The sequence below is a fragment of the Lathyrus oleraceus genome, unplaced genomic scaffold (genome assembly GCF_024323335.1).
Source record: "Lathyrus oleraceus cultivar Zhongwan6 unplaced genomic scaffold, CAAS_Psat_ZW6_1.0 chrUn0555, whole genome shotgun sequence".
Lineage (NCBI taxonomy): Eukaryota > Viridiplantae > Streptophyta > Magnoliopsida > Fabales > Fabaceae > Lathyrus > Lathyrus oleraceus.
In genome coordinates, this window is record NW_026112946.1 from 30,578 (window position 1) to 41,183 (window position 10,606).

Here is a 10,606-nt window from a genome sequence, read left to right on the forward strand (position 1 = left end):
AGTAAACAACACAAGATAAACTCACACCCTTTAGACAAGAACTTCAAAAGTGGATCCCATAGAGTACTACGGATGCGTAGGGGTGCTAATACCTTCCCTTCACATAACCGACTCCCGAACCCCAGATTTGGTTGCGAGACCTTGTCTTTTCCTTTCCTCTTTTCAGGTTTACTTCGAGCGTTTCGTTTCCCTCCTTTGGGATAAATAACACACGGTGGCGACTCTTCTGTCATTTTCTTTCGCCGGTTGTTTTTCGTACATTGTATTTTTTAGGTTACGACAGCTGGCGACTCTGCTGGGGACCCGGTTTCCCTAAGCGAGTCCCTCCTAGCTTTTGTAGTTTGTTTGTTTATTGGGTGTTCATGCTTTTGTACAGTTATTTATTTACATGCTTTACCTTATTGCATTGTGTACATATCATTGCTGTATCTGTTGGCTGGCTATGGCTGCTCGGTGATCTTTGTGAGATGAGTTCTATACCCGAACTCGAGTGCACTTAGGATAGGAGAATGGCATAGTCTTGTCGACTTGTGTGGAGTTATTCCTTAGCAAGTTGACTTGCAAGCCCATTCACTTGGTGGAGGTCATGTTGAGATCAATAATGTCACACAAGTAAGTTGTGGTTAGACATTACTTTTTCCAATATAGACCTTAGAAGCCGAGGACCTTAGTTTACCAAACCCATCTTGGCCTATTCATAGGACGTAGTGCGAAAGTCATTCAAGTGTAAGATTTGATACGATTGTTACGCGATACTACACTCATAAGAGTCTCTCTTGAGAATATTTCTGGAATACGAGTAGTCGTTCCTCCGATAATATCCGAAAGATGGATTATGACTATGGGAACCTTTTGTAGAACATGTTTGGCAGGTTTAAACCTTAGTACACTCCTTTTGGGTGGTTCTTAACCTAAACTCCATGCTCGTGACTTGCAACAAACCCTTGATTCATGGTTGATCCGATCAGGTATCCTTAATATCAATGAAACTTGGGTGTTGATAAGGTGTAAACCATAATCCACCAAAATGGGTGGTTGATATTAAGGATAACATGATCCGTCCCATGACCTTTGTTTGGTGTGCTCTTAATTTCTCTCTAGACAGTGCAACCTGACAGATGTTCAAGCAGATACAGCGATCCTGATTCCCATGCCATTGCACTGCTTTCACATCATTTTGCATCACATCATTTTGCATTCATAATCATTCACACATGTTTATCCATTTCTGTGGGGGTTATATCTTCTACTTGATTCTAGTCGGAATTTTCTTGGTTCTCATCAACGGCTTAGTCTTTTTTTTTACATCGTTTATCTATCGAGAGACTGGGATCAAGGGGGTAGAATACCTTTGGAATTGATAAATATGTCATTGCATTTACATATTCGTTAGCATGTCTTGCATAACAGGTACCGCCACAGTGTTCTCAGTTTGTTTGGTGTTCCAATCATCAGGATAGCTGACCCAGGCATTCACCGGTACGGTACCCGCAGAAACCAACAGAGAGTAATGGAAAGCCTACAGGAAGAGTTCGCCGAGATGAAAATCCACATGAATCAATTCATGGATGTGGTTCAAGGGGTGGCTCAGGGACAGCAAGAGCTCAGGCAGATGATACAGAGGAATCCCCTGCTCAACTAGAGACGGTGACTGATCCTCCAGCTGGAGAGGCTAATGAACCTAATGGATCGGGGCCTATTCCAATCCTACATGTCACCTCCGGTCAACAGCCCGTTCATGATGATCAGGACGATCAGTTCCCCCTGCTGCAGGAAGACTTTGGTATGGGTCATGGTGTGGACCCCATGTTTAGAAGATTGGAAGAGAGGTTGAAGGCAGTGGAAGGACAAAATCCTCTGGGAGTAGATGTTGCTGACTTGGGGCTGGTCCCAGGTGTGAGAGTGCCACCGAAATTCAAGGTCCCAATATTTGACAAATACAATGGCAACTCTTGCCCGAAGACCCATGTGCAAGGTTGCATACTCCGATGACAAAAAGTTGCTTATGTACTTTTTCCAGGACAGCCTAGCTGAGGCATCCCTGGAATGGTATATGAGGCTGGACAGAGCCCACATCCGTTGCTGGAGGGATTTGGCTGAGGCTTTCGTGAAGCAGTATCAGTATAATGCAGACATGGCTCCGGACAGAACTCAACTTCAAAATCTGTCTCTTAAAAGCAATGAGTGCTTCAGAGAATACGCTCAATGCTGGAGAGAAACAGCTTCCCGTGTTCAACCTCCTATGTTGGAGAAGGAAATGGCTAACATGTTCATGAACACTCTGCCAGGACCTTATTTGGAGCACCTGGTGGGTTGCAATGCCTCCAATTTTGCTGATGTAGTCTCTACCGGTGAGAGGGTGGAGAATTACCTGAAGACATACAAGACCTAGAGCGGAGATGGATCCTCAGGGGTGAAGAAGCCGTTCATTCAGGGACAGAAGAGGAGAGAAGGGGATGTAAGTGCCATATCTTCTTATCAGAACAGGGGTAACCGGAGGAATAACTTTCAGAACTATCATCAGCAACCGTATGTTACGACTGTGACCATTCCAACTGCAGCACCACTATAACAACAACCACAGCGTCAACCAGCTCAGTACCAACCACAACAACCGGGTAATAGACCGCCTATCAACCGAGGCCAAGGACGATGGACCGGCGTTTCGACACTCTTCCAATGTCGTACGCTCAGTTGCTTTCTAGTCTTCAACAACTACAACTTGTGCAGTTGCGCACTCTGGCTCCTCCCGTTGGCAGGCTTCCGACGGGTTATGACGCCAACGCTAGGTGTAGCTTCCACTATGGGGCACCTGGCCACAATATTGAGAACTGCAAAGCTTTTAAGCACGTAGTTCAGGACCTCATTGATTCAAAGGCCGTTAACTTTGCACCAGCTCCTAATGTCGTCAACAATCCCATGCTCCAGCATGGTGGAGCCAACGTTAACATGGTTGAAGGAGAAGTCAAATTAGTCTCCGCGGTCAACAATGAAGATGGGGATAGTGATTGCGACATCGATAACTGGGTGCGTCCGAGGATCCCGGGTGAAGTTCTCAACAATTGGTCTTCTGAGGAGATTGTCCAAGCCACTTGTCTTGAAGAGTATTTTTTCTTGTTTGTTCATGCATATCCAAGTCTTACGTTCCGCCAGGGCATAATGACTCATTGTAGGGCTCATCTATGTGACACTTGCAATTTTTATCATAAATAAAGGACGTCTTTTTGCATTCAAATATTTAGTTCCCTGTCTTTCTATTTTTGCAGTTTTTCAAAAAAAAAATGGCAATGTTTTGTTTAGTTTCCACTTTTTTTCTTTTTTTTTTCACACTCATAAGCACATACCATCACTCATGCAGATGCACATCACCAGATCCTATTGATAACGGTTCTGCTATGGCTCGCTTCGACTTTGAAAATCCAATCTTTCAAGCTGAAGAAGAGGGTGATGAAGACTGTGAACTCCCTGAAGAACTTACCAGGTTATTAAAACAAGAGGAAAGGGTCATTCAACCGCATCAAGAGTCTGTTGAAGTGATTAATCTCGGCACCGAGGACGCCAAGAGAGAAATCAAGATAGGGGTTGCTTTGGAAGACAATGTGAAGAAGGGGTTGATTGAATTGCTGCAAGAGTATCTTGACATCTTCGCTTGGTCTTATCAGGACATGCCAGGGCTTGACACAGACATCGTGGTACATCGCTTGCCGCTCAAAGAAGGTTGTCATCCGGTCAAGCAGAAGCTCAGAAGAACAAGACCAGAGATGGTTGTTAAGATAAAGGAAGAAGTGCAAAAACAGTTGGATGTAGGGTTTCTAGTAGTCACAAATTATCCGCCATGGGTTGCAAATATCATTCCGGTACCTAAGAAGGATGGAAAGGTACGTATGTATGTTGACTACCGGGATCTGAACAGGGATAGTCCTAAAGATGATTTCCCTTACCTCACATTGACGTTTTGGTGGATAACACGACTCAGTTCTCGGTATTCTCCTTCATGGATGGGTTTTCTGGCTATAATCAAATTAAGATGGCACCAGAAGACATGGAGAAGACAACATTCATAACCCCATGGGGCACCTTCTGTTACAAGGTGATGTCGTTTGGTATGAAAAATGCCGGAGCAACATATCAGCGAGCGATGGTGACTCTGTTCCATGATATGATTCATCATGAAATCGAGGTTTATGTTGATGATATGATTGCCAAATCTCAGACAGAAGAAGAACATTTGGTGAATTTGCAGAAACTGTTTGAGCGTTTGAGGAAATTCAAGCTGAGGCTTAATCCGAACAAGTGTACTTTTGGGGTGAGATCTGGAAAACTACTGGGTTTTGTTGTTAGCGGAAAAGGGATTGAGGTGGATCCGGCCAAAGTGAAAGCGATCCAGGAAATGCCTGAGCCAAGAACAGAGAAACAAGTCCGTGGTTTCTTAGGGAGGTTGAACTATATTGCAAGGTTCATCTCTCACCTAACAGCCACGTGTGAGCCAATATTCAAATTATTGAGAAAAGATCAGGCTATCAGGTGGAATGATGATTGTCAAAGGGCGTTCGAGAAGATAAAAGAGTATTTGTAGAATCCTCCTATCCTTGTGCCTCCGGTCCCAGGGAGACCGCTGATTATGTATTTGACAGTACTAGACAATTCCATGGGTTGTGTTCTTGGTCAACACGACGAGACAGGTAGGAAAGAGCATGCCATCTACTACCTGAGTAAGAAATTCACAGATTGCGAGTCAAGATACTCAATGCTTGAAAAAACATGTTGTGCACTTGCATGGGCTGCTAAGCAATTGAGACAATACATGCTGTCTCACACAACCTTACTGATCTCCAAAATGGATCCAGTCAAGTATATATTTGAGAAGCCAGCTCTAACCAGAAGAGTTGCTCGTTGGCAAATGGTACTGACAGAGTACGACATCCAGTATACTTCCCAGAAAGCCATCAAGGGGAGTATTCTGTCAGACTATCTTTCTCAACAGCCGATTGATGATTATGAGCCGATGAAGTTTGATTTTCCAGATGAAGACATCATGTACCTCAAGATGAAAGACTGTGAAGAGCCAGTTGTTGAAGAGGGACCTGATCCAGACGAAAAGTGGACTTTAATGTTTGATGGGGCCGTCAACGCCAGAGGAAGTGGAATTGGTGCTGTCATTACAACTCCGAAAGGTGCCCACATGCCTTTCACCGCTCGTCTGACTTTCGAGTGCACCAATAATGAAGCTGAGTATGAAGCCTGTATTGGGTATTGAGCAAGCCATTGATTTGAGAATCAAGACTCTGGACATCTTCGGAGATTCAGCTCTGGTGATCAATCAAGTGAATGGTGATTGGAACACTCTCCAGCCCAATCTGGTCCCCTACAGAGATTACGAGAAGACTGTTGACTTTCTTCACAACAGTAAAGTTGTACCATATACCTCGTGATGAGAAACCAGATGGCAGATGCTCTTGCTACTCTATCCTCCATGATCACGGTGATCCGTTGGAACCATGCTCCCAAGATCGACGTGATGCGCCTTGATAGGGCCGCGTATGTGTTTGCTGCTGAACTGGTAGTTGATGACAAGCCCTGGTATCACGACATCAAGTGCTTTCTGAAGAATCAAGAGTACCCTGCAGGGGCATCCAACAATGATAGAAAGACTTTGAGAAGATTGGCAGGCAGTTTCTTCTTGAACAAAGATGATGTTCTGTATAAGAGGAACTTCGACATGGTTTTGCTCAGATGCGCGGACAGACACGAAGCAGACATGTTAATGCAGGAAGTTCATGAAGGCTCCTTCGGTACTCATGCCGGCGGACATGCAATGGCTAAGAAATTGTTGAGAGCAGGTTATTACTGGATGACCATGGAATCTGATTGTTTCAAATATGCTCGGAAGTGCCATAAATGCCAGATTTATGCTGATAAGGTGCATGTGCCGCCAAATCCTTTGAATGTGATGTCTTCGTCGTGGCCTTTCACTATGTGGGGCATCGATATGATTGGAAATATTGAGACGACCGCTTCCAATGGGCATCACTTCATCCTTGTTGCCATCGACTATTTCACTAAGTGGGTCGAAGCAACATCGTTCGCGAATGTCACCAGACATGTGGTTGCCCGATTCATCAAGAAAGAAATCATTTGTCGCTATGGGATTCCCGAAAGAATCATTACTGATAATGGTTCTAATCTCAACAACAAAATGATGAAGGAGTTGTGCCAGAACTTCAACATTCAACATCACAATTCTTCCCTTACCTCCCTAAGATGAACGGTGCTGTTGAAGCGGCAAATAAGAACATAAAGAAGATTGTGCAGAAGATGGTCGTTACATACAGAGATTGGCATGAGATGCTACCCTTCGCCTTGCATGGGTACCGTACTTCAGTATGTACATCGACCGGGGCAACCCCTTACTCCCTTGTGTATGGTATGGAAGCAGTCCTACTTGTTGAAGTGGAGATTCCTTTTCTAAGAGTCCTGTTGGATGTCAAGTTAGACGAAGCTGAATGGATTCGGACAAGGTTTAATGAGTTGAGTCTTATCGAAGAGAAGCAAATGACGGCCATTTGTCATGGATAGTTGTATCAAAGTCGGATGAAGAGAGCCTTTGATCAGAAAGTGCGTCCTCGATGCTTCCAGGTCGGAGATTTGGTGTTGAAAAGGATCCTTCCTCCTCAGACAGATCACAGGGGCAAGTGGACTCCTAACTATGATGGACTGTATATTGTCACCAAGGTTTTTGATGGTGGGGCCTTAATGCTTGCAACGATGGATGGTGAAAACTTCACTTCCCCGGTGAACTCAGACATAGTTAAAAAATCTTCGCATGAAATAGACCCGCTAGACAATAAAAAGAATAGTCCAGGCAAAAATGGGCATCCCGACGAACCAAGAAAATGAAAAAGGTTCGGGCAAAAATTAGGGATTAAAAGTGAAAAGATTGTACACCCGGTAAGTTGAAAACCTGAAAAGGCAACTTAGGCAAAAATGGGTATCCCGGTGGATTGAAAACCCGAAAAGGGCGATCCAGGCAAAAGTTAAGGATTAAGCGAATGACTGCGTTCTGAGTAGTTCTGAATCTCATCTCGTGTCAATGACTGGAAACTTTTGAAGGATAGGAAACAGTCCAATCACTCTTTCAGAAAGCTGATCATCTGGAGGATCTTGAAGACGAGCAAGTCATAGCAGAATTGGAACCCAATAGAAATCCATTTCACATTGCCATTAGATTAATGTCTGTTTTATCTGTTGTGCGATTACCTCTTTCCAGGGATTGCTTCCTGATGTAAATGCCTATTCAGAGGCCGTTCAATCAATAAAATCATGTTATTCAGTATATCTCTGTTTTCATTTTCATTTTTCTGTTTTGTTTGCAAAAATGACGTCCGAATTTTTTGATAAACATTGCATCATGACACATAAGAGCTTTACAGGTACATGCTTAATAAACATTTAAAATTGCTGTAAATTTTAAGTGCTTTGGATTGTCTATTCAGAACAGGTACCCTCGGGGCATTTCCTTAAAATCCCCTGCAGATGATCGTGAATGTTTTCACCAACAAACGAATTCGATATCTTATCCCTGCAGAGCTGATCAGAGCGTTGGATTCTTCAATCCCCAGCAGGTTCTCACCACTGTACCTCCCCCAAGCGGTGGTTTCAGATTATACACTCCCCAGTAGAGCTGACAGTGTCAGACTATATACCCCCAGCGGAGTTGACAGTGCCAGACTGTATCTTCCCAGCAGAAGCGGCTGCTCTTCAGAGTTGAGGCCAGATCGATAATCCCTATGCCAGATCCATGGTTTCTTTCCTTGAAGTAGAACCTCGGTACCGTATCGGTGTTTGCTTCCCCTGCTGAGTCATCTCTCGCAGATCGTGGTTGCCAGAACCACTATCGCTTTCCCCAACAGCAGGTTTTCAGTGCCGTTCTCTCCCCAGTCAGAATCTCGGTATTTCGTCATCGCTAGAACACCGTGTGGCGGGTCATTTCCCCACAGAATTCTTTGCGCTGTGCATCTCCAGCAGCCTTGCCAGGGTCCAGAAGATGGTGATCATTTCCCCAGCAGATCCCCTTGCCTCAGCTTGGCATTCTACCCAGCATTTCGCATTTCTGCATGTAGAATCATGTTGCATTGCATCCTCCCAAATCGCGTAGCATTTCCATTTTCATGGAGCATTACGCCATTGAAAAATTCAAACATACGCATGTAAGCATAAAACATTCTCGGTATCTCAAGTGATAAGCCAGAAGTTGTTTCCAGTACTCAGACTGAAGATTGTTCATGACTTACCTTTGTTATCCCCAACAAGTGTTATTGGCCCATGCGTCGCCTCTATTATCGTTCCATATTTCTGTCGATGCTGACAGGCATGAAGTTTCCGGTATTCAGACCGAAGTGGCGTTCAGGCCAGTTTTCCGATGTTCAGATCGAAGAAGTTTTCGACGTTCAGGTCGATGCAACTTGTGGCATTCAGGCCAGTTTTCCGATGTTCAGATCGAAGAAGTTTCTGACGTTTAGGTCGACGCAACTTGTGGCGTTCAGGCCAGTTTTCCGATGTTCGGATCAAAGAAGTTTCCGACGTTCAGGTCGATGCAACTTGTGGCGTTCAGGCCAGTTTTCCGATGTTCAGATCGAAGAAGTTTTCGACGTTCAGGTCGATGCAACTTGTGGCATTCAGGCCAATTTTCCGATATTCAGATCGAAATGGCATTCAGGCCAGTTTTCCGATGTTCAGATCGAAGAAGTTTCCGACATTCAGGTCGACGCAACTTGTGGCATTCAGGCCAGCCTCTCGGTGTTCAGACCGATATTAATAATCTCATATCTCCCGATGTTCAGATCGAAGTCATTTCCAGTATTCAGACTGATGAGCGGCATTCAGGCCATGGTTATTTCTGTGTTACCATTTATTTTGGTATCCAGGTTAACATTCTTTTTCGGTATTCAGACTGACTCTCACCGTACCAGACGGATTCTTCTTTCAAGACCACCTCTTTGCCGATTCTGACAGGCATTGTTACTTCACTTCACTTCAGTGCAAATTTTCGGGCTTTTATTGTATTCAATCCCTTGATACCTCGAAAGCACGAAAGTCGCTGCTATCTTCTTTCCAGGTCTCCAGTTGATTGAATAGGGGCAGCTGTTATACCCCAAAATTACCCTTCATTTTTCTTGGAAGCATACGCTTTACACCTCATGCATGCATTCATTTTTAGGTCATTTAGCATTTGCATTTCATCATGGCAATCGGAATCGGATCCAAGAAACTTGAACATCATCCAGGACACTTTGTGGGCTCTATTTAGATGATCAGTCAACACAAGGGAAAAACTTGAGTTATTTCCAACAGGGGTCTATTCGTCAGTCAAATGTTAATCTTGAAGGAGCAAAGGTTTGTTCATGAGCTGTCATGCTCGCTAGGCGAAGCCCACCTGTTTGAATAAAATAAAATAATAAATAAATAAATAAATAAATAAAAGAAAAAAATCTTGGACTTGGACCTCTCTCATTTGAGCCCACAGGTCCACAAAAATCAGGTTATAAATTCAGAGTTTCAGTGAAACAAATTTAATTCTATTCCTATTACCCTGGCTGGAAAAAGATAGTGAGAGAAGAGCTAACAGAGTTCAGAGCAGCCTCCAAACCCTGAAGGGAACTCTACTGCACAGAATCACCTATGCCTCACATAAACCCTAAAGAGTGTTTTGTAAACCTCATGGGTGCAACTCAATTTCAATCAAGCTCTCCAATCAGGTTTGCCCTTATTCCCATTACCTTTGAGCTTTGAATTTGAATACTCTGAATGTTGAGGTATTATGGGTGAATTTGATACCATTTTGATGCATGTCTTTTTTGTGAATTTTAATGGCATGATTCATGTGGTTACATTTTGATTCGGGGGCAACCCTTGATTACCCTATTTTTTTGTCTCTAACCTGTTTGTTGAGTTTTTGTGAGGGCTCACATGACTTTTGCAGGGATAACTTGCGTGATTTTCCACTTTATTTGTGGGATACCCCCTGGAGGTTCATTCCGGTTACCTGTACTGACTCACTTTCTTTAATGATGTTAGCTTGGAGGGATCTCAGGGTTTATCGTTCCTTTAATTGATGTTACCTCGGATCTTCATCCGCGTGGTACTTTTACATTTTTCCCGCATTTTACTGCTTTCCTAGCTGGAAGACCTCGATAGGAGACAATGTTTTTGTGTGTGTGTTTTTTTTACAGGTTCCTTCGTCTAGGACTCCTTTTGCATGCGCGTTCCTAAAACGCAAACATTTCATTGATTTTTCTTCTCCTAAGAACACGTACTCCTTCTACTACAGGCGAGTAAGTCTCCCAAGGTCGAGCATCCGGTAGATTGCGTAGTAACGTCGTTCGTCCAAAACCCAATCCATAACCCGTAGTTAGCCGAACTACGGCTTGCGCTGATTCTCATTCTAGATGAGATACGTAGGCATAAGACGCGATGTCTTAGCGAGCACACATCCCCCTAACCCATAGGTCAGCGAGCTACGAAGACTCTGATTCTCATATTCAGATGAGATACGTATGCAGTGGATGCGACATCCGCGCGAGTCATTTCCATTTAACCCTTTTTTTAG